The 23177-nt window shown below is 35.9% G+C and overlaps 1 long non-coding RNA gene and 1 pseudogene across 1 annotated transcript in view; one reads left to right on the plus strand and one right to left on the minus strand.

Annotated features, from left to right (window-relative positions):
* Nucleotides 1–9710: 9710 nt before the first annotated feature.
* On the minus strand, nt 9711–9829 carry LOC111743573 (annotated as a pseudogene).
* A 2697-nt stretch (nt 9830–12526) lies between these two features.
* Nucleotides 12527–23177, plus strand: part of LOC111743558 — a 37438-nt gene continuing 26787 nt past the window's right edge. Inside the window, exons 1-4 of the long non-coding RNA XR_002781777.1 lie at nt 12527–12609; nt 16549–16694; nt 18641–19097; nt 20022–20148. This is a non-coding gene — a long non-coding RNA (uncharacterized LOC111743558). The remainder of the gene's footprint in view (nt 12610–16548; nt 16695–18640; nt 19098–20021; nt 20149–23177) is intronic.

Genomic DNA, 23177 nt, shown 5'->3' on the forward strand with positions numbered 1-23177 from the left:
GTGCTGCTGCCCTATAGTGCACCAGAATTTACATGGGGTTCCCTAGAATCTGCTGATTTGGGACACTCACCTATATCCTGGAAGCATTCTGTGGACCATCTTTTGGCTTATTTTGCTTCCTGCAGAGTGTTAAACAAGCTTGCAGTTTCCAGGTGGAACAGCTGAAAAACCGGTTGTAGTAAGAGCAGAAATACCACAATCCAGACTACGCATTCACTGCAGAGAGTGTTGGAGTTCCATGTTCAGCTGGTCTACCAGTCCTTCCCCAGGGAATGGTCAAGATGTTGGAGGACAGGAATGTATATATAAATTTTTTTAAAAGAGTATTTTATAAGACCTTCTTTTTGTAGAGTCCCTAATCAGACTCTTTCACAAAGACGTTGCTTTTAGTTGCTTTTTACTTCCTGATTGGATTCAGTGACAAATGATATTTTTATTATAAATTACTGTTTAAAAGTTAAAAAAAGATTAAAATTTTTCTTATTTATATTTCTCAGATTCTAAATAATAAACACATATTAATTATTTTGTAACCAGAAACAAAAATCTCTTACTCTGTCCCTCAGGAGGGACCATACAGATCCTGGAGGCAGACCATCTTGCATATGTCCAGGCTCTGCCATATAACAGCTTACAGTCATTGATAAGTTTCTCAATGTATCTGTGCTGTGATCTCCACATTTATAAAATGGGAATAAGAACTTCACATACTTTAATATGTGATTATGAGGATTCTATGAATGACACTTTAATAATTGTGCTGTCACATAGTAAGCAAAGTTAGAAAGTGGCCTACAAAAACATGCAGTCATATATGAGCACAGATGTTTCCAAGAACATTGATTGTAATAGTGCAAAACCGAAAACAACTAAAATGTATAAGTAATTCAATATCAGTACATTACCTATGAATATTGCGTAGCCATTAAAATTAATCAGGGGTATTGAAACTTTTGTTAGATTATCAGGTCAATGAAGACTCATTATTTTATCTTTAGAGAAAAAGAATGACACATAGACAGACCTTCAGTGGTTATTAATTTATTAAAGAAAGAATAAACATGGACAAGTATCAATTATGAATTAGGTAAAACAATCAAGTTATACAACTTTCCTCCCCATTCTTCACTTGCCTTTTCTTATCCCTCAGGTTTTAGTTTCTCTGAGAGTGTTTTCTGATCCCTTCACCTGGTGCAGGCCCTCTCAGTGGTCTCTATTCTGGCTCTGTGCTTGTTTCCTTCCTTGGGCTGATCACATTTATAATTCTATTGTTTATATGTTAACCTAAAGTCCTCGCTTTTCTCCATTTCCTTCTTTCACTAAAATATGTTACCTAAAATCAAAAACCGTGCCTCTTCTGTTCACCATTATAACCCCAGCAGCCAAACACTTAGTAGTAGGTACTCAATAAATATTTCCTAAATGAAAGAATATAAAATTGATTTCGAAAGATTCATAATAAACTGTTTACAGTGGTTTCATCTAAAGAGGGGAGAAACTACAAGAACTGGGTAAAAGGAGTTTTTATTTTTCAATCTGTCTTCTGAATAGGTAATATTTTTAAATAGTAAGTCTGAATCCTGTTTATCACTAAAATATAGAACTATGCCAACACATTCAGATTTGACTGGGAAGGGATTACTCTTCACTAAATTATCTTTGCCACAACTGTCTCCCTCAGTGGAGTCACAGTAAGGGACAGCGACAGTGACACGTTTTCACGCCATCACTCTCCACTTCCATACAAAAGACCTTTCAGGTTTCTAAAAGAAGGTGAAATTCTTGCTAGGGACCCACGCTTTTTGTAGGATTGTTGTTTCCTTTAAGCATGTTATTTGATTATATGTATTATGTTAATGAGTTTATTTAAAATGCATTTTCTAAGAGCCTCTCAAGGTGTGTTTGAAATATGGCCGCAGGTGGTTGGAAGATTATTTACCTATTAATGGTGATGAGTGAGGACATAATGCATGGGGAGACAGAAAGATTTAGGAAATTAGTACATAGCAACATAGGCTTAAAGAGAGAGTCATTTCTATACTTGTCAGATACACAGGTGCTGAAATTGGGGATAAGACAAAAACTAATTGGCGTTCCCCAAATGACGACAAATGGCTACCCCAAATTGCAGCAACCAAAAAGCCCACCTGGAGATATTTTAATGACTCAGATTTGAGACTCATTTTATATCTACTATTGAAACCATCTTTTCCACATAAACATCTGCAGTTCCTTCCCTGAGGGCAGCCAGAAATTGCCATTGGGTGACGATGACTCGATTGGCAAAGTATTTACCTCAGACACACGGATAAGGACAATGTTCAGCTGCAGAAACAGAAGTCTGGACACCCAGTAGGTACGTGGGTGATAAAAAAAAAACACGTTCACTCTGCATACATTACCCTCGCCCCCGACACAACACACACTCACACAACACACACACACAACACATATCCACACACACATGCACACACACACACACACAATGACATTGTATCAGTGTGGCTGCACAGAACAAACGCTGCACTCCCTCTAAATCCGTATTTCTTAACCTCAGCACTATTGACTTCTGGGGCTGGAAATTCTTTGTTATGGGAGATTGTTCTGTGTGTCTGTAGGATGCTTAGCAGCATCCTTGGTCTCTATCCGCCAGCTGCCACTAGCACTACCACCACCCCCAATTGTGACAACCAAAAATGTCTCCAGACATTGTAAAATGTCTCTTGGAGGGCAAAATCACCCCCTGGTTGAGAATCATTCTCTAAACCATATTTTTCTAATGATGAGAACAGTTATTATTGCACCTTCATTTACGTAGCACTTCATAGTGTACAAAGTCCTAAGAATATGTTTCAGAAAATCGATTTTATTGCCACTGGGGAAAGCAGTATGAAAAAGTGGATGACCGTGTCATACAGCGATCTTCCACAGCTCTTACCAGAAGAAATTGTTGGCCAGCAGGAAGCTGATGAATGGAACTTGCCTCTTGGTTTTAGTTCCTTTGATGCCACCTGCAGTTTGGAATCCTGGGGCAAGTTTTTTGTTCACTTTCTTTTCCCTTTGGAAAATGTCAAAAGAAATACTGGCTGTAAAGAATAAGCTATAACTTAAATTATTAACTATATTTTCTTAGTTTACCTCTCATATTCTTTTTCTTCAGGGGCTTAAGGAAAAGCGTGAAGGAAAGAGTCAATGAAATCTTACCCTTTCCCTGATACTCAAAAATCTTTAGTCACATTCTATAAGAGAAAACCTGAAAGGTGGTTTAAATACGTTCAGCAGTTAGAGTGCTGCTGGGTGCATGAAATAACCTTTAGGTCTTTAATGTCGTGTGACTATTCCATTTAATGGTTGTGTCAGCTTTGTTCAGAGAATTTTGCTCCTTTTGTTATTGATTTTTTTTCTCAGTTGTGATGTCATTCTTCAACAATATTGTCTCTTCTCTCTCTGTCTCTCTCTTTCTCTCTCTCTCTCTCTCTTTGTCTTTCTCTCAGTAGTATCTGGGACCTCAGCACCAAGATGTTGTAGGAAGAATGAGGACTTTGGAGCCAGATAATCCTGATTCAAATCTTGGTTTTAACAATTCTATTATTGTGCCATTGGGCAAGATTTCTAGCTCCTCGATATTTCAGTATTCTAGAGTTTATGGGTCAGGAGAATAATGGCTACACTATCTGTCAAGACTCCTTGGTTATGAATGACGAATAACCTTACTCAACCCAACATAAGGAAAAAGGAAATTTGTTAGCTGATATGAGCTAAGAAGCCCGTAAGTAAAACTGTCTACCTCCACATAGGCTTTGACCTAGGTCTCAAGTAGTATCACAAAGATTCATGTTTCACTGTGCTTTTCACAGTGATTGAGTATATTCTCAGGTCCACATAGTGACCCCTGTCTACTTTTACTTCAACACCTAATCAGTGTAAGAGAGTCTGCTTCCTCAGTAGATCAGGCTTAAGTCTTGTCATTGATTAGCCCCAATTAGCTGAGTCCAGATGTGAACCAAAACTGTAGTGAGGAAGTTGGAATGTACTAATTGGTCTAGCCTGCATCACATAGTCCATCTCTCTGCCCAAAGCACATGGTGAAAGGGCTGGAAAGTGTGGTTCTTCAAAGTCAAAAATCAAGGGTATACCACCATAACAAAGGGATTGGATACTGAGCAGAGAAATAAGATAAAGTAAAACAAAAAATAAAACAATATAACTCAAAACTTGTATGTCTACTAAAGCTACCTCAAAACACTGAAATATATGTTAAATTAAAGAATACACAAATATCTTTTGGAGTAATTTTCTCCCACTTCAGAATTTGGAAAACCAAGACATTATTTTACTCATTTTAATATATTTTTTTATGCCATGTGTGTGTGTTTCATTGGCAATGAACTCTATAATGTTTGTTTGTTAATTTAAATTATTTATACATTTATTTTTTGGAAAAGGTATTTTGAAATAGTCTCATATGTCACATTCAAAAGAAACAAAAGGTTATTTTATGAACAGTCTCCCTCGTATCTCTGTTCCTCACCCACCTCGTTGTCTTCCCCAACGGCAGAGTCTTACCGTTTTCTTATTAAATTTCGAGAAATAATTTATGGCTATATGAAGAAGACTTTTATTTCCCTCACCCCTTGTCATTGCCCTCCTCCTTTTTCTCCTCTTTCACTCTTCCTTTTTCTTCTATACAAAATAATAGCATATTTTACATACCTTATTGCATCTTGCACTTTTCACTTAAAAATGTATCTTAGAAATTCATCCACAACAATATAGAGAGGACTTTTTCACACTTTTGCATAATATACTATTAATTCACTTGTTCGATAAATATACAGATGTTTATTGTATGTCAGGCCATCAGTGAACAAAACAAAAAACAAAATGGGCAAATATATCCGACTTTATCAAACCTAAATTCTAATGGGAGCAGACAGTAAAAAATAAGAAAATAAGCAAATTATATAGCATAATAGAAGATGATAAATACTATGGAAGAAAACGAAGCAAGCAAGGTAGATAGAGTTGTGAGAGTGTACATGTTTAGGTCAGGAAAGGCCTAACTAAAAGCATTTGGAAAAAAAAAAAAAGAATTGAAGACAGTGACGGACTAAACCATAGAGTTATGTGAGCTAAGAATTTCCTAGGTAGAGGAAGTGGTAGGTACAAAGGGCCTGGAGCAAAGGCGGACCCATTATGTCCAAGAAAAAAAGCAAAGAGGCCAGTATGGATTGAGCAGTGAGTGAGACAGTGACAGGACATACCTGAGAGGCAAAAGAGCAGATAATGGACAGCCTGTGGCAATTGTAATGGCTTGATTTTTACTTTGCATGGGATGAAGAAACATTAGAGTTTCTTCAGCAGAAGAATAGCGATTTTGCCTCCATTTAAAAACAGTCTCTGTGATCAACACGTGAAGAATGTACTATCAAGCGAGAGGAGCAAAGATGAAAGCTAGTAGGCTGTATTAATATATATTTCCATATATTTATATCTTATCAAGAGTGTCTCTCAAGAAGGTATGTTAAATTTGATCACATACTGATTTTAGCATGTTGGTAATTATGATTTTTCTTATTAGATCTTAGTAGTATAGTGAATTATAATAATAGATTTCCAAATAAAGAATCAATCTTACATTCCTAAAATAAACCACACTTGGTCATAGTATATTGTTTTTAATAGACTAGCTGGTTCTCCATAATAAAATTATATATGAGATTTATTTATTCATGTTCATAAATCTGATTGGTTTGTAGTTTTCTTTCTGTGCAAATTCTTTGCAGTTCTGAATCAGTGTTTTTATTAATACGTTGTAAAAAATAAAAGCTTTCTTCTCTTTTCAGTGGTCTGGAACAATTTTAAATAGCATGAGAATTAGCTATTTTTTGAAAGTTGATTAGAACTTCCCTGTGAACCAAGTAAGCCTTGGGCTTTTTTTGGAGAGAGTGAGGAGATGAAGGTACTTAACAAATTTCTTTATTTCTTTAATAGTAATTGATCAGTTTAGATTTCCTCTCTCTTCTCAAGTCAGTTTTAACAAGTTACACTTTCCTAGAAAATTATCCATCTCAAACCAGATTTCCAAATTAATTTGCAAAATTGTTAATTAAAGTCGTCTGATATGATTACTTAAATTTCTTCTGTATCTGTAATTATATTTGGATTGTATTGTTTATCTATTTTGCTATATGTGGGCATGTTGTTGCATTATTCACAAAGGCCATCTTTTGGATTTATTTGTTAGATCTCCATGTATTCTGTATTCTAATCTACCAATTGTTGCTTTAACATTTACTCATCTTCTGATTCTTTATGTTTATTTTATTAGTTTCTAATTTCATGAGCTAGATACTCAGTTCATTTAATTTCTTGTTTATTAATATGAATTTTTAAGTATGTCTTCACTGATGATTGCTGCTTTAACTGAATCATATAGTTCTTATATGTACGGTTTTTATTTTAGACATTCTGCAATTCTGATTTCTGAATATCCTCTTTGACCTACGAGTTGTTCAAAGGGGAGCTTTTAAATTTCCACATTGTGGGTGATTTTTGTTTTCTGGTTTTGTTATGCTGCATTAGGATCAAGTAATGTTTTCAGTACTATTTCAACTTCTGGGAATTTTTTGATATTTTCTTTATGTACTAAAATATGTCTTTTTTTTAATGACCATTAATTTGATACCTGACAATAGAGATATTCCCTATTTTCAAGTTATAGGGCTTGATATGTATCCAGTAGAGCCACTATGTTTATTTCTTTTTTTAAGCCTTCTATATCTATCATATTTCCTCTCCCACCAACCCTGGTTCTTAAAACAATTAAATAGTTTACCACTTCTCTTAGAATAAAAATCAGAACACCTAAAATAACCAACCAATCTCTCTGTGGTTTGTCTCTTACCTACATCTCCAGCTCCATCTTACATCATGCCTCTATGTTGCTTTTTCTAAAACAGAAAATCTTTACCTCCCTCATACTTGGTGTGTGCTTTTTCACTCCAGGGCCTTTGCACCTGCTTTTCCCACTGCTTGTAGAAACTTGTCTCCCATTTTTACCTATTTAACCAATACTCACTCTTTACATCTTAGCTCAAATGTCTCCTCTTCCAGGAAGCTTTCTCTGGCCTCCTTGACTAGCTTCCCTATTATACCTTCTCACAGAATCTATCCTTTTCCTTTGCAATTTTCATGTCTCCTTCACTAGTTAAAAGGTCCATGAGCATGGCTGTTTCTGCATAGTATTTCATTCCCTATTTTATTCCCAGTGTTTATCACAGTCCATATCATATTGTAGGCACTTTATAAATATTTGTTGAGAGAATTAATAACTAATCATTTCTTGAGTGTTAACTTTGTGTCAGGCATCTGTGTTATCTCACCATAAAAACAGGTCTTCCTTTTAGAAAATATGAAGCAAAGAAAGAAAGTAAAAGAAGTAAAAAAGAAAGAGAGAGAGAGAGAGAGAGAGAGAGGGAGAGAGAGAGAGAGAGAAAGGAAAGGAAAAAGGAAAAAGGGGAAAGAAAAGAAAAAAGAAAAGAAAAGAAAGAAAAGAGAAACAAATGAATCTAATTAAGTGTCCTTGAGGAAGAGTTTTTGATCTTGTAAAGTTTTGCATATTTACTTCTTACGCTGGTTGAATATGAAAGGTACCCAGGAGTCTAAAATTTGCATCAAAACTATTTAAACTCTTAAGCTCATAAAAATGAGCAAAGATTCTAATGATGGGTTTTTAGAAGATATATTTGGCATTTTCTGCTTGTAATTGGATTACAAGCAGATCAAATTTTTCCACACATTTCTTATTTCTACCCTTGATCCTATACTAAATCAGAAAGTCTGCGATAGCAAGGGGAGAATACATTTTTTAATGTATTGTAATTTAGGCCTTTGTCTTCTGGAACCTAAGGAGAATCTTGCTTTGGGTTTTGATTTTTGATTTCTCATATTTACGCTACTTTATGGTGGCTGCTGGATATGCCCCCAAAACAGAGCTACTTTGAATTTTGAGAAAGGAAGTGAAGAAATTAAGAATTACAGAATGTTAGAGATAAAAGAGGCTGTAGAAATGATCTCTACAATGTCTCTCATTTTACAGATGAATAAACTGCTACCCAGAGAGCATATGTGCTAGAACAGTGGTAAAAACTCCGGTTTCTACACCTTCCCAAAGTCGATTTCCAACCACACCTGGTCATGGAGAAAGACAAGGATTAGACGCAGCATTGAACCTTACTTGTATATCAAAACTAGTTTTCTCATTGGCTTGGCTTAAAGATAGAATGATGAAAAAAATCACATCCTGAAGATACATGGATTTTATGTATATACCATAATAATAACATAAATGCATTTTGACTGTTAAGTCTCTTTTCTTGAAATTTGACTTTTTATGTCATATAGAAGGTGCCACTTTTGATCTATAAGGTACCTACACAGCAGAAAGAATACACAGACCCTGGGCATAAACATATCTATGTTCAATTCCTAGCCCCTCCACTCTTTAGTTAAAACCTTGGGCAAACTACTTAGACTTAGAACTTTGATATCTTTATCTGCAAAATTAAAATAGTACTGTTTCATAGACTACCTGAAATATTATTAAGTTAGTCAATAGGCAGATAAATATGTTTTTAATTAATAAAATACTTCACAGTTTGCTCTGAGCGATAGATGACATGAGAGGTGTGTGCTGAATCTTAATTTCCCTTCTTTTTCTAAAATTGATGGGGCTGCTCAAGTCAGCTTGGGTGAAGTTTTGCTTTTCACCTCACAGAGGCAGCCTATTTGAGATCTCTTAGGGAAGACACCACTGGAAATATTTCATGTCAAGGTTACCTGACATAGAACATGTATTGAGAAATGTTTTTGTACTGAGTATTTATAAAATGACCCCTATAGTGACTGCTGCTGTAAATGACAAGAAAACTTGCATGCTTTTGTGATTGAAAATTGCTACTTGCTGGCGCACCAAACTTTTGTTAATGTATTGATGGAGAGTATTTGCATACTAGGTTGAAAGTTCTGTCAGTTTAATAGATTTGACTATCAACCAGAAAATCACAGATTTTTACTAGAAACCAGCAAGTCAAATTCAGTCTGCCTCATGAAGCAGATTAAATTCTTCAGAAGGGGGCAATTGCTACATGACACTTGAAGAATATATCCCTTCAGGCTGAAATATTGTTCCAAACCTGCAAATTCTGGCTTTTTCCACTTAGAACCCTACAGCTTTGGGGAAAGGCAATAGAATTTAGTGGGATAATTAACACCATCTTCCTCTAATTAGTAGAACCATGAAGAAGGAGCCGAATTACCTTCCATACCGTTGTTGAAAAACCATTGAACTAGAAACTCAGAATCTTGGGTTTTCTCCTAGCACTATATGGCATTGGATAAAATCACCTACCTCCTTTAGGTTTCAGTTTCCTTATTAATAAAATCATAGACCTGGAGTAGACTCTCATTAAAGGAATGAAATTCTGAGTCTGCCTCACTTACCAGAAACATAGTTTCCCAACAGCCAGCATCTGGGGTCTCATTGTCCTTTAAGATAGTCTATAATATATTTGTTTACACCTTATTCTTCTTCCAAATAACACATCTTAAAACTATTTTTTTTTTTTTAGGCAAGGCAACCCTTGGTTGACCTTGCAGATTGCAAGGATCTTGTCAGCTTACAATTCCTTATATTTTTTTATTTTTTATGCCTACAGCACCTGGTCTTCCTAGGTGCTCTCCCATCCAAGTACTAACCAGGCCCGACCCTGCTTATCTTCCGGGATCAGATGGGGTCGGGCTTGTTCAGGGTGGCATGGCCGTAGACCTTAAAACTTTTAAAGACAGCATTTTGTCCCCTCTTCCCACTCTTGTCTTTTCTAGGCCGAACATCCTTATTTCTGTCCATACTAATGTAGTTTCAAGTTATTTTACCAAACTGGTTATTTTACCAAACTGTGTCCTCTGCATAAGCTCCTAACCTCAGGATCCCCTCGTGGGATAGATTCCTTGGCTTTCAACAAAATATTCTTTATAGACCTTGCCCAGGGCAGAGAACAGAGGCCAAGATTTCTTAGTTGTAGATCTATCTCAGGGTTCTTCATCTTGTCCACAAGAGGTCTTAAGACAATGATTTGCTAGTTTGGAAAGCTCTTATCAGAGAAAAAATATATATATTTTTTGTTCACGATAACATTCCCATTTTTTTGTTACATTTGCTAATTTCTCATAACTTATCTATTTAATCGTCTCCACAATTTGATGTTAAACCCATTGATTTGTAGGTTCAAAATCTAACCTCTCCTTTTTCTTGGGTACAAGTATACTGCTTACCCATGTTCCATATTCTAGATTTTTCCCCTATTCATCTATTTACAATGAGATGACCAGAAGTGATCCTAGTTGTTCATCATTTTTCTGATTTGAATTCCCTAAATGCTGTTCTTAAAATTATCTCTAAATCCTTTTAAGTCAAAGCATGCAAAAGTCTGAATTTGAATGCCTTTGGGTAGGGCATCGACCTCCAGTCCACCTGGCCCTCATTAAGCTTTCTACTCTCTTAACCTAGCATTTTCACACACTTATGCTATTGGACTGATGCACGAAGTGTTTGGAGTCTGCACATCCTGTAAGTTCTACCCCTTTCAACCTGAAGATTTTTATCCTCAGTAGTGAAGAAGGAATCGCAAAAGGAGCTGCTGCCGAAGACTTCTCCACCTTTGCTTACACTACACTCTGTCTAGAATCCTCCAACTATTGAGAATCTTTCCAGCATTATTTCATATAATGACAGCAATAACAACAACTCGATATTAGGTACCTACTCTGACCTAGGCACTGTGCAGGGGATATGGAAATAAATGAAACCTGGTTCCAAACTCAGAGCCTTGGGGCCATGTGAAGGAGTGGTATGTAAAGCTGCACTTACAATATGGTATGTACTCCGATGGATTTTCTCATGGACTGAGGAGCCAGACTGCCTAAGTTCAAACCCTGGCCCCAACACTTCGTGACCATTTAGCACACAAAAAGTTTTTTAACTGCTCTGTGCTTCAGTTTTCTCATCTGTGAAGTGGGGATAATAGTAATATCCCCTTCCAGAGCTGATGTGAAGACTAAATGAGTTAATACATATAAAATACTTAGAACATACCTGGCTTGTATAAGAGCTCATGTCAGTGTTTGCTATCAATTTTATTATTTATTAAAGTATTAAGAGTAATAAAAAAACATTATCTGACCCCCTTCCAGCCACCTACAACCAGTCCCACGTATTAGATGTTCCTTCTCTTTGCTGTACGATTCTATGCATATATTTATAATAGCCGATGCTGAAATGGTATTTATAATATAATGGTCTCTCTCCAAGGTCCTGTCTTAAAATCTTTCTTGTTGTTTGTTTTAAAAAAGCTATTGCCTCAAGGTCACCATTCCACCCAGTATTTCCACTCACTGTCTCTTTGGCAGCCCCAAGCCCATTTCTAGTATTCTCTGGACTTTCTTAAAATATAACAACTAAATGGATAATTCTTGACATGGCAGGTGGTCTTTGGGATCCCACCACAGTGCTAGTTTCCAGTCTCTCATTCTGATTCGCCTGCACCCCAGCTAAACTGTTGTGAAATATGTTTCATTTCACCCGTGTTTAATCCCTCTGTGATTTATGTAGAATATAAATCCGTAATCCTTTATCTATGATTCCAAAATTAGACAAGAACTGAAACCAACTTTTCTTCTTTTTCCTTCCTTCCTTCCTTCCTTCCTTCCTTCCTTCCTTCCTTCCTTCCTTCCTTCCTTCCTTCCTTCCTTCCTTCCTTCCTTCCTTCCTTCCTTCTTTCCTTCCTTCTCTCTCTGTCTCTGTCTCTGTCTGTCTCTATCTCTGTCTCTCTCTGTCTCTCTTTGTCTGTCTGTCTGTCTGTCTGTCTCTCTCTCTCTCTCTCCCCGCCCTCTCTCTCTTCTCTTCTTTTTCTAAATAAATTTATACTAAAAGCTTTGGGCCACAAAACTTAACCTGAGCTGATGTACAGAGTTTACAATCTTTATTTGTTATCCCATTTAGAATTAAAACTAATATGTTTTACTACAAAATTATTATTAAATTGATCATAACCATTGCCGCAGACTATACTGGGGATGTTATAAAATAAAAGTATATACGTTGTCTTATATTTTTAAAGTTCAAAAGAAATTCTGAATTCTAAAGTGTATCGGACTCTAAGAGTCTTTGATAAGAGACTTGTGAGTTTTACAGGCTGATACCTTGGATTTAAACCCTGCCCCTTCTATATGAATTGTGTGATATTGAATAATTTAAATAATGACATCAGAACCCTCATCTGTAAAAGGAAATAATATTGATACCTACCCACAGAGTTGCTAATAAGGTCCAATGCTAATGCATGGAAATTGCTTAAAACAGTGTCTGTCTCATGGTAAGCACTCACTTATTAGTAACCGTTACTTTAAAATTTTTTGCTATCATTTTGATTCGAGGGCAAGGTTTGTGCTTTCTAACTTCCTGCTTGTACAATGCCTGCTGCACAGTGGGGACGCTGTGAAAGCTTTTTGGATAACCGTATGAGTGAATGACTCCATTTGCCCCAAATAGTGAGTTGATCTCTCTCTTATTTTACCTCAGAAAAACGGATTTAAAAGATTGAAAAGCCTGTTTCATTTTTTGCACTTTTACACACCTCAACTCATTCTGGCCTTTTTCTTCCTGACAGCATTTTACAGGTCTTAGCCCTCCTATTCTTTCCATCCTTGGACATATGCTTTTCTTTCCATCTCTTATATATGTATATGCCTTTATTTAATCAAGCACTTTTAAAGTGTACTCTGTTAAGCAATACTACTTTCTTCAAATTTTCCTTGGTTTTTCTTTTTCATCATTTTTTTTCTTGCCAGAATTGAGGTTCTAAAAATTTCTCGTCATCCTTGAGACATCTTTTGTCTTGCGTTCCGTTTGGAACACACAGACTCCCATCTACACTTCCTTGAAGCATCCTGAAGTCTGCAGACATAGAGTACACATTTCCCTTCTGTGGCTACTATAAACCACAAGAACTAGGGAAGTTCTTCCCAGGCTACCATCACTTTAACCCCCCCCCCAAAAAAAAATTACCTTTGGTACTTAAGGTCCACTTTTGGTTTCCATCAAAACACATATCTTGATACATTTTTGTTTTTAAAGAATTCAGTGCTTTCTTATGGACTGGAATGAAGTTCAGGGAATCTACCCCAGTCACTGCTTACTCCATCATCTGAGAGGTAAAAATATTGTAAGGATCGAATAGGAGTTATTCAAATGTTCTGCTTGAATTAGACTTTCTTAACAAGTCAAGATCATTAGTTACTAATTATCATTGTGTCTTTCCTCTATAGCTATTTTATAAATTATGTTTTCCAAAGGAGAAATCTACAGGACATTCCAGTAGCGTTATTCTTCCTGTTTTTTTTTTTCCTCTCTCGTTTTCATTTGAGTCTTTCTACCTGTAGGTTTGTGCAGTTCTCGTCTGGCTTCCTCTTTCTTGACATCTTGTCTTTTACGTCCACCACTTCTGTTTTGAGCAAAGTATACCTTCTCATTTCCATAGTCAAATCATGATTGTTGATATGTCAAACATCAGTTATATTTCAGGATCATATTTGCTTCCTTCATTGAATGCTCCATTTTGATTTGTTGCCCAAATGTTGCTCATTGATGTGTATGTATTAGAGGGTGCATATATTATTTGTGACACATTTCCTGTTACTTGAGAACTCAAGTACCTCTTTTTTATTGATCACTATCAGACATACATAGCTTCTTCTCCACACTTTTGGGCCTTTTCCTCCCTCCCAAATATCACCCTTATGATCTGGTGGGAAAGTGCTTGCTAAGAACATTGTTCTAGGACACATTACTCTTTACCAAGAGTCCTTTATTCAGGAAATGTTCACTATGTTTCAGAAAGGCAAACTTGTTTCTTGACCCCATATACCTCTCAGATACTTAACTTCCTTTGTGCCAGTGGCCTATTATTCTACTCAGTCTCAGTTATATACTCTTATGGCCATTACTCTTGGCCCTGATGGAAACTATACTACCTCATATCTCAATTTCAAGTATCTCATTTTCAGACCACTATCTCCCATCCTTCCATCTCAATTATTCATTCAGTCTTCAATCTCGTCAAGACCTTCAATTCATGGACCATAACCATTCTCATTCCTGAGAAGAGAGGAAAGGCTTCTCCTCCCTCCTTCCCAAGATAGGATTTCATAATTCATTAATATAACTATGGCCTAGCAAATGCTCCCAATTCGCTTTATCTAATTCTCTATATTGTTTTTCTTGGCAAAGTCCCAGACTAGTACCTTCTCAAATCAAGCAGTTAAAGTTCATTGGGGAAAAAAAATTAAACATGCATTTAGAATTTTGTTTCACTTTAAATTCAAGATCATAAATCTTGAATCTGCCTGAAAACCTTTGTATATTTATCTAGTAAACTCATTTCTACCCCACCAGTGACAAAAGACACTCTCCATGACTAAACCCAGGACAGGCTCCTTTGAGGCCTTTTGTGACTAGGCTGTGACCCTGGGCTCTCTTTTTGGCTCACTTGGTCAAGTTTTAGCAAGAACTTGCTAGGTCAGTTTAGTGAAAATTTACTACCCTTGGTATATGATCACCATGGATATATGATCAAATTCCTCATCCACCCACTTGATATCTTATCATCCCAGCCTGCCTTCAGCAAGAATCCTATCAAGTTAGCCAGAATCCTTCTTATCTTTGATGATTTCTCTTAGTCTTTACATTCTGAGGCAAGCTGATCTCTCTCCTCTACTGCAAAACCACCACAACAGTCTCTCTCAAATAAAATCTTCTTTACTGCTTTTAACAAGTGTTATGAATAATTTTTAACACAAGTTGACATGTTTTATGCTTTCCTTTCAAACTCCCACCTCCTCTCTTCTTCCCTTTGCTCTTAGCTGATCACCAGGACTCACAATTTATTTAGAATATAGAAGCTCTTGGTCAGTCAAGAACTCACTCCCCTTCTTACCACCAAATCTATACACCTCCCTGGCTCTACAATCTGTCTTCTCTTTCTCTCCTGTTACAATGATGGAAATGTCCTTTCTCCTAGAAAAAGCCAACCCTTCCACTGGTGCTCTAAATCCCATCCCTTGTTGCCTTGTCAAAGACTTCAGTTCTTTCTTCATTTTCTTTTCCTCCTCAATCAATAATCCCTTCTTTATGAATATATTAATCCCATCACTATTAATATGCTCCAGAATCTTTGATATTGAAAAAAAAAGAAAATTCTCTCTTTACTCTATTTCCTCCCCTACTGTACCATATACTTTCTTTCATCACCAAACTTTTCAAAGATTTGTCTAAACGTGAGATCTCTCTGTCTTACATCCCAATCATCTCTCAACCCATTCTGATGTAACTCCTACCTCTAGCATTTTATGTCACCAGTGAACACTTAATCCAAAATACTCTTTTCTGCTCTTGTCTTATTTGCCCTCTTAGCAATACTCTGCACAGTTGACCATTCCATCTTTTCTGAAATAATAACCCCTTTCCTCAGCCTCTGAGGTACCATGATCTCTTTGTTTTTCCCTATCTCTTTGGTTATTTCTCAATTCCTCCTTTTCTTGTAACTTTAAATGTTGATATTTCTCATGTCTGTAGCTTAGGACTCATTTTCTTCTCTCCGTACAGACTTTTCCTAGGTTTTTTTTTTTTTTCGCCCCCCTGAAGAAAAAAGGAAATATCTTTAAATATATCTATTTGATGACAACTCACAAATTTATGTTCCCGACCCAGCCCATATCTCAGAGACATCCATTGATGTTTAAAATCACCATATCTAGAACTGAATTTTTGCTCTTCCCATCCCATCAAGTGTTTCCCTTCCTCTGTATTCTTTATCCATAGTCCCATTCACAATAAGCAGGAAATTGTTGGCTCTTGCTTCTGACTAACCACCCACAGCTTATTCATCTCCACATGCTGACAATTCTACTCATACTACTCCAATTCATCTTTATCTTCTCATTTTAACAACACTACCCCCACCCCCAGTCCAGGATATTAGCATCTCAATACTGGGTCTCTATAGTCATCTCCTAATTTATTTTCTTGTTTCTACATTCATCTTGTTCCAATCGATTTTAAGCATGGCATCTGGAATGATCTTAAAAAATAAAATTTGATCATATCGCTCCTCTGCTTAAAACTCTGTAATGATAATCCCTTATGTTTAGAACTGAATTGACCTCCAATCACAGTGTATTCCCTCTTTAATCAAATCATGAGCTGTCATCACTCTTGCTAACCTTGTTATATTCACTCTGGTCTTCTTTTATTTCCTCAAATGTAGAATAATCTCGCTATGTCCGGAACACTCCTCCCACACAGCCTACGTGCAGCAGCTTCATTCTTTAGGTCTCAGACTACTGATGTTTTTCTCAGAGGCACTATTATCTTCTTTAATACAATTATATATATTTGCTTGCCACTTATTTTTTCCTCCATTTCCTCCCCAGACTAGAAGCTCCGTGAAGGCAAGGATAATGCTTCTTGTTCACAAATGGAGATACACATGCCCACAACATCTACCAAAGTGTCCGGTATGCGACATGTTCAAGAAGAATTTTTTCAACGATCAAATCCATAAATTTTAGCTGACAAGGTCTCTAGTGCTTCTTTGATTCCCATCTTAGTCTGTGTGAAGTTTAGAAGTATGATTCTGTAGGTCGATGTGAGATTTCCATGTTAGTTATTACTTTGTGTCTTCTTACACTTAACTATGCCATTAGACAAGGTAAGTCAACGGAATCCCTACTCTTTGACCCTCAAAGAGCTTAACTAAAATTATGTCCTGTTATACGTGTACCTACCTCATCATCTCTTAGAATTCTCACAATATTGTCAATTTATATTTTTCTCTTTCCAAATCTACTTTTGAGCTTATTTTCTCTGACGAAAGCGTGACAGAAAGAAGAAACCTTATTATGATATATCATTTTATTTACACTGAATAAAAATTTGGAAATAGCTATCCTATTTAGGCTACATGTTCTTAAAATTAAAATAAAAGTATGAGTTGGAATAAAGTAGATGTCTTAATAACCGTAGGGTGGAGCCCATAGATCTCTATACCTTATAGAAAGTCAAGGGTTTTAATATGAAATATACAAGAATATGTTATATCTTAAGAACTTCCATAGGAAATTTTTTTCTAAAAAGACAATTTTTTTTATATATATGGCCATTTCAATAGTTTAATAAATATAAATAGAACATGAACTTTAATGGTAATTGGCACTGGTGTTATTTTCCTCACAGTTTTAAAAAGCATATACCGAGCTGAAAGTTTACTTGTTAAACATCTACAGCATCGAGACAAGAATTCAGTATATTTAATAAGTAGTTAGAGAGCAGACATTTCTCTAAGGATTATAGCAACCTATGACTAGGATTATTCAGATGCTAACATTATTAAATAATACAGGAGTTGAAAGAAAAATCAGTATAACATTTAAAACTCATTCAATGCCCAATTTTAATAGGGAGAGGAAGTACATGAAACAATGTAGAAATAAATTAAGTGCTAGACTTTACTAAAGCCCTCACTTTATTAAATGCTAAAAAGAAATGCACGATTTCTTCTACGGGCTTTAACTATTTTGCTATGGACAGTCTAGATTAATTTAAAACTGCAGGGTACTTTTCCTAACAGAAAAAAATAAAATAAAATAAAATTGAATCAGCTGAGACATAAGAGAAGAATAAACACTGAAATAAACATTGCAGCCGAAACTAAAGTAACTGAAGTGAAAATGTTTTCATAATGAACTTTTATGTTTAACAAGCCCAGACACTTAGAACACTGTGAGCTATATTAAACTCTTTTATGAAAGGATTATGTTTTGTATGATGAGTGTTTTAATATAAGGATGGTACACAGCGTAAAAGACAACTACATTTAACTCAAAGTAATTACGAGAATTGAGGCAAAATTATTTTCTCCTGTACTATCACATTGATACAGAAAAAAAAAAAATTCTTCTGGAACCTTTCACCAACATGTCTCTTTTTCAATTATTTTTGGCAGTATAGATTGCGTCTCTGCCTCAGCTACCTTTCATATCGACAGTTGGTAGCACGAGCCTTTTAAAGCACAAAGGGTAGCAGCTCTTCAGCCAATCTGTGATAAAAGGGAAAAATGAAATCACTATGGAAACTGCAGGAAGGATCTAAAAGCTCTCTTTATAAAGTAAACGTCTGATGTTTGTGACTGCAGGGGTAAAAAATTCATAAATCTGTATGATGCTATCATTTCTGATTTGTTATCACCGCAAATGCCAACTGGAAGCAGTGTAACCTTAGCTTCATTAAGTGCTGTCTATTCAGAAAGAGTTACTATTCAACAGGAGGAGGATGAGATGTGGTCTGCACAGAGGTCGGGGGTTTAAGGGGCTGGTGTGGGACTGAGCGAAGAAACTAATTTGCTTAGAATGTTTCCTTTCTTTTCTCATTTGATTGTCTTTTTCTTTCAAATCACAGTGACTTGATGGAATCAGGCACAGCGAATTGTTTCGCTCTGTGTTTTATTTTGGTTTGTTTTTCATTCAGAAATGGAACAAATTTCAGACCTAAATTCAACTTAGAAAACTATGTCTGTCTCTGATCTGAATTGAAATACAAAAACAAAAACAAAACGCTAACCTCCTTTTGATCAAAAAGCAAATAAATACCAGGGAGGAGCCATTCTCACTTCAGCACCCTGGAATCCCAGGAGGGAAAAAATGAAGGCGATTGTGACTATACAAACTCTGATAATGTGATCAGACGGCAGACAGCAGCAGACACCTGTGTCACGGAAGAAGTTTGAGGATATCTCGTCAGTTCTCAGAAGTTAAGTGACTTTTTAAAGATAGTTGTATGGTTGTTGAAATAGAGAACTTTTTACATGATAATAGTTCTCCTGTGGAGGAAGGACTGTGGGGTCAAGACGACACTGAAAAATTCTCAAATGTGAAATTCTGCAAATTCAAGGATAGTCTTAAATCAGAGGAGGATAAATATTCAAGTAAGTAGACCTGTTTCAGCACTGTTTATGCTACTATGCCTATTTCTGCAATGTTTACAATTAAACACACCTTCATTGGTTAGGTTTTCAGGCAATAGAAACTGTGGCTTTCTTTTTTTAAGTTTATGGAAACTTTAGTACAGTTGTAAAGCATTGAAATGTCAAAGATTGATGTGCATGGTAATTGATTTCATATCGTCATGCTGTATTTAGACAATTATAAACATTGCTAATCTAATGTTTCAAGGTACTTATGAACAATTAGCAATTCTGCACTAGCATCTCAAACACACTTTTGATGATAATAATAAACTGAGACAGGTTCTCTAAGTCCTAAAAGGGCCGTTGTGTAAATGATGATTAGAAAAAGATTTGAGGTTTTTTTTCCCAGTGAAATGATTAAAGCTATGAAACTAAAAGCACAAGTGTTCTGGTTGTGAGTTTGCAAAAATTCAGCACAATTAGCAGGGAGAATACTTTGCTTTACAATAAAATACTTGTTTAAAATAAAAGAATATGACACCCACTAACTTTATTGAACTTCTACTACTACTAATGACTACCTTGGTTGCTTGTGCAGCCCTTACAATATTCACAGTTCTTTCTCTCATGTTAGAAGAGTATTAATGGTCAGTGATACAGAGTCAAATGGAGGTGTGGGTTTGGGCACCCAAATGTTAAGTACATGCATGCTTTTATTCGAAAATATTTAAATGCCTCATACGTGCCGACTACTCTGATGCTTTTTGTGCATATGATGAAAACCAATTATCTGTGGAGAAAACTTGACTGGGTGGAAGTAAATTGGTTTTTAAAGACTTCTTTAAACAGCAGTAGCTAGGGAAAGCTCCAATAACATTTTAGCTCAGAATTGTAATGACTTTGCTATATTAATAAATCATACTTTATCCTAACTTTTGTCAGAAGATTTGAATGAGGAAGACTGCTCATGATAGAAGGGAGAGAGAACACTTTCAGATGAAGCTTTGCACGTATCAGACCACTCTCCCAATCCCTATGAAGTTCTAGAAACAGGTTTTGGAGAAGTCAGGTAAGTCTGAATTTACTCAAAGAATGAGATATGGGATGATATATGTCTACTAACAAAAACTTCCAAATTGTTATTCTTGAGGGTAATAGTCATGTTCTGGAATATTCTGTGATTTTTTAAAATGCCGTGCAAAGTAAATGTAGGGAAATCTTACCGACTTTTCTGCCTGGTTTCTTCTGGGAGTTTTCCAACTTCTATGAGATGCTTTTGTGTTGAATATCAACTCTCATCAATCAGCTCCATGTTGATTTTTTTTTTTCACTGTCCTGTAAGTCTGAGACCACTTAAGAGGACATTTATGGAAACATGGAAAACATATTGTTTCATTTACGCATGCAACAATGCAAAAACTTTCCCTTTGTGACTATTCAAAATATTAACATTTTGTTCTCTGTGTGTTATGTTCTCGGAATTGACTTCCAGCAGCTATTGTAGAATAAGGAAGGCAAAATATTCTATCATTATCTCAAAACATCTGATTGCTCAGTAATTGAGGAGTAAAATGTTTTATTGAGTTTTTCTGAAACCAAATATTTATCTAATTTAAACTGTGTGTCAAAAAGTTGATGAGATATAAGATATATATTATTGTGTGTCAGTGAGAGGATTGTTAGGAAAATGCATACTTTCTCTTCTATTAATTATCAAGTGGCCAAACTATTAACTACTGCAGGTGCTTGGATGGTGTAAAATAGGCTCTAAAACTTTCCATTCAATTTTCACTGACTTTCCTGGATAGTACTTTCAGAAGTAGTATTTTCACTTAGTGGATTAAGTGAAAGCCTAAGTAGCATTTACCCCATCCTGGACCTTAAATATTGAAGATATTTATATATTTCATGATGTGTTTTCCAGTCAGCTAAGTTGCATGATCAGATTTTTAAGATTTTGGTTTTGAATGTAATCATGGTAATACTTTTCTCTCACACCCCACAGAGATTTCATCTCTCGTGTCTGTCTCTCTCCAACTCTCAAGAAAGTAAAGTTCTGTGAAATAAGTCACCAGAGAATCTCTTCGTGGCACTAAATACCCACAATCTAAAGGGGGTCTTGGAAGTAGTTCAAAGTTTTTTATTATTTTCTTTCTATTAGAATTACATTTAATAATGCCATTCATTTCCAACTTGCAACCGTCAGAAATCTCGATTTCACATGAGCTTTCACTCTGAACAGAATTTACTCTCTAATCTCAAACTGGCCACTGAGATAAGACAAAAACTTTTAATTAGAATTTTAATATGTAATCTAAGCCATTTACAGATTATGCACAGAGGTGAACTTCTATGTATTTAATAACTTTGTGGAGAACTTAGATAATGTTTAATTTGGTGGAGAGACTATTTTTAACTTTCCTGGAGTCGGGTTACCTGCAATGTTCCCTCAGTCTCTTAGAAGTTCTATCAGCGTGAGATTTATTGTGTGAATGAGTAACTGAATGTGTCTGTATCAAGTCCTGGGGGGAAATTATAAAATTTGGAATATTCTGTAATACAAAGAAGATATTCTGTTTTCCTTTCACCTTTCTTCTGGGAAACCTAATTTCATGTCCCTCAGTTCAAGCTATGTGGATGAAAAGAGATAAATACACAGCAGAGTGCCAGGGGAATTAGCCTCCCCCTCGCTACTGTTAATGAGTGGTGCCCCTAACCTCATGTGTTTATTCCATTCCTTAAAAACCCAGCACATGAAACAGTGTTTTTTTTTTTTTTGTCTTCCTTTCAAGAAACAGTTGGCACTTTATGTCGGACTTCTGCTTGACATGAATTATTTGGCAAATTGGAGACTGAAGTGTGAATTATAAACTCAGGGCTGTATAATAGGCTTTAAAGGTGTTCTTTGACAAAAATAGCCTAGTTGGGATTTCACACACCAAAAAAAACTTTTTTGAGAAAAATGATCTTTTCCCCTGCTCATGAAATAACAAAGAAATGTACCTTGCACAAATACCGATACCCATTTATATGCAAACACACACACGTACTATGCAGGAGTGTATCCTGTTTTTTATTTACATGTGCACATGACGCTCATTAATGTTGATAACCCTCTGCACACGCCTCCAAAAATAATGGACCCCAACTGTGAGAACTGTCTGTATTCAAACACGTTAAGAGCTGAATATTTAAAATCTGTCTGGCACACCAAGCTTGGTTTTCTGAAGACAGCAGAAGTTGGACAGAAAGATCAAAGAAAAAAAAAAAAAGAAAAAGAAAAAGCACCATAAAAGATAATGACATCTGGATGGGGCCTGGATAATGCTCTAATTAAATGTACTTACACCTAAGTCTTATCACATGCTCAGGAGTGAGAGCTTAGATGCCCCTTTCGAAGTGCAGCATTAGGCAGTCATGGGAGCCTGGCATGGGAGCGGCCACTTCTGCTGTGACCCAGCGCTGTTCTATATGTGTACCTGTAATCTGTCCTCTACTTTCTTTCACTGAATGGGCTTCTGCTATTTTGTTGTTAAGCTAGTCGTGATAAATTAGGTTATCTCTACAGCTTACGGAGGTAGGCATGCTTTCTAACATGGGTTTGGAAAAAAAATAAATCAGCTTATCCCACCTAGAAAAAACAGGATATAAGATTCTCTTCTTTCTTTGCTGGCTTAAAGGTGAAGATGAGTTTAGTAAGAAACCTCATAGTTTTCTGCCTGTCCAGGTATTGCCTTGACATCCTTTCCCTTCAGAGCGTAAAAGAAACTCTCCCTGAGTGTAAAGCATAAGGTAGACTTTCAGAAGTTATCAATTCAAGCAATTTTGACTTTTGAAAGAGTTTCTAAAGCTTACCTTAATTGGACAAAGTTATAGTTAAATTAGCAAGACTTGAACTGTTTTTTAAAATGCTGGGATTTGGGACAAGAGACAGGGCGAAAGGAACTGTATTTTCTAGGTCTTTTTTTTTAATGGAGTTTTGAAAGGTCACAATGCAACAATCTCTTATTAGGTTTTCAAAAAAAAGAAATAAAACAAACCCTAGATCTTTAGAAGCATAGATATATACTGCATATCTCATTACCATTAATAGCCATT

This window comes from Pteropus vampyrus, unplaced genomic scaffold, assembly GCF_000151845.1.
Source record: "Pteropus vampyrus isolate Shadow unplaced genomic scaffold, Pvam_2.0 Scaffold116, whole genome shotgun sequence".
NCBI lineage: Eukaryota > Metazoa > Chordata > Mammalia > Chiroptera > Pteropodidae > Pteropus > Pteropus vampyrus.